Source organism: Montipora foliosa, unplaced genomic scaffold (genome assembly GCF_036669935.1).
Source record: "Montipora foliosa isolate CH-2021 unplaced genomic scaffold, ASM3666993v2 scaffold_476, whole genome shotgun sequence".
Lineage (NCBI taxonomy): Eukaryota > Metazoa > Cnidaria > Anthozoa > Scleractinia > Acroporidae > Montipora > Montipora foliosa.
In genome coordinates this window covers 75,001-77,400 of record NW_027179785.1, presented here as the reverse complement: position 1 = coordinate 77,400, position 2,400 = coordinate 75,001, and the positions used below count along the sequence as shown (strand labels likewise).

At 40.1% G+C, this 2,400-nt stretch overlaps 1 pseudogene; it reads left to right on the top strand.

Annotated features, from left to right (window-relative positions):
- The first annotated feature begins 645 nt into the window (after positions 1-645).
- The window catches only part of LOC137989819 (uncharacterized), a 3,648-nt pseudogene continuing 1,893 nt past the window's right edge, over positions 646-2,400 (top strand).

The following is a 2,400-nucleotide window of genomic DNA, read 5'->3' as shown; positions in this document are numbered from 1 at the left end:
TCATTCTCAGAGGTGCCAACCTATGGAGATCTAAAATCTGGAGATTTTTTCCATCCGGTCTCCCCACCCCTCCCCCCTCAATCAACCTACCCACTCCCCCTCCCCGCCCCAAAAAAAAACACGCACCCACCCATCCCCCAGCAGCTCCTTCAGAATACAAGAATATTCTGCCGCCATTGTGAATGTGCGGGAAAACAGGGTACTTATATCAAGAATTTTTATTGGTTAATCGGAGATCCAATCAAACAATCGGTTATATGGCTATTACAGCAAAAGGAAGCCATTTTGCTTAGTTCTATTAACTTGTGCTTGAAACTCAGAGATGAAGAAATGCGTTAAGAAACAATGAAACGAGTTTGAAAAAATCGATTTTTTTAAAACTTGGGAATGCAATTTCAGTCTAGAATGGAGAAACGTCTCAGAAAGGTTCAGAGGCGTTTTTATCCGGGAGATTTAATGACCCGAAATTTGCGGAGCGTAATGGCTGAGATCTCGCCGACACGAGTGGTCTATCCAGACAATTGGCAAGTCAAATTCATTTTAAATTTATTTTTATTTCTATGTTGTCTTTTGGGGGGTCCGTGGAGGGGGTCCGTCGGGGTAGTCCGTGAACCGGTCCGTATAGTAGTCCGTGGACCCGGCCGTATGGGGGTCCATGGACCGGGAGTCAGTGTTTACGGGTCACCCAAGGCAGACTGGTTGAAATATGATATGATGCGGGCATGTGTGAGATAATACAAACAAGGGAAGTGTGGTTGCCCGCTATGTGTTTGCTGAACTAAAAAGGAAGGAAAGACACAAATGAATCTTGAAATAACTTGGCCATATATATATAGGTACATAGTTTCGTGTAGTTTGTAAATGGATTGAGCAATTTACCGGTTGATTGAATTGTGGCTTATAGGAGTTGATTGACAACAAAGATGACCATGACCTTGGCAGTGGAGGTGAACACACCGCTGGTAGCAATACAAGTCTGGCAGAGGTATTTAACCGTAGTTAAATACTTTTCTTGACTGAATTGTCCCCCCCCCCCCTCCCCCATTTCCCTCTCCTTCTTTGTAAAGTCAAATATTAAGACGCGTCTCTGTCTGTCCGGAATGAACAAGCAAAGGAAATATTCCATTAATGCACGTAATAATGTGTGAATTGTGGCTTTTAGGTTTTGATTGATGATAGAGATGATCAAGACAGCAGTGTAGACAAATATTCCACAGGCTGTAACACAAGTCTGACAGAGGTATTCAAGTGGGCCTTTCATTTCCCGTTTTTCTACTTTATAAAGTTTTATGTCAAATAATTGCCTGGCTGGTATCTTTTTGTCTGGAATTAAAACGGATGGGAAAATTCACATCAAATTGTCTTTTCTCAAATGATAGTAAATAAATATGATGGCAGATCTATCATCACTCTGCCCTCTCCTGATAATATAATGTAATTCAGTGTAGCTTGGTTAAGCTCTCACAAGTACTTTACATTTCTGCTGTCTGAATGGGACATTTGATATCCTCTAAGAAATTTGATATAATGGACATGTACATATAAATTTACATTTATTTAACTTGAATCTTAACCCTCAACTGCTAAGGTCTGAATGTTAATTCTCGAGCTCCCCACTTACAGCCACACATTTCCTTGCATGTTATTTTTGATATTTTGCTGTCGTAAAAGTATTCCATATCCAATGGTTGTCTTTATTCTCATCACCAATCTGCTTGACAATTTGCTGATTACTGACCATGAAAATAAGATGTCCGAGGCTTAACAATATTAACATTTTAATGTTTGTTTTAGTGAATGTTTTATAGAACCTTGAAGGCTATAGTGATGAAGAAAGCTATGCTGATGAAGAACGTTTCGATGTGTCAAAATCACCAAAAAAAATGAAGGGAAAGGATTACAAGCTGTTCAATGGTAATGTCGAGTGCAAGATGATAACTCTTGAGAGCCTTGATAATCCTTACGTTGTCCCCTTTATGATGAATTACCAGAAAGAAAGTGCTACAATTATAAGCAAAGCAGTTCCCATCGGAATTCAAGACAATGCAACTTTTTGTCTTGAGCCTTGATACACTGGAACACAGAAAAGATTTGTTCTCAGATGAAAATGGGTCATGGGTCATGACAGGATGTAAGGCCAAGTTCTACACCATCATAAGGGATGAAGGGGGCAAAGTGGCTGAACTTAAAAAGCTCAACAGTCAAGAAAGTGCCGACGTTGCAGTGAGAAGAAGAACGTACACATGTTCCTCCTACACGTCATCTCACAAGACAATTGTGTCCATGGAATTTGGTAAAGCTATTGAAAAATGGTTCCCACTCGTGCTTCTCAATTACAATTTTGATGGTCAGCCCACAAGATTTAAGATCAAGAAGCATGGTAATCGAACCTCATCCAAT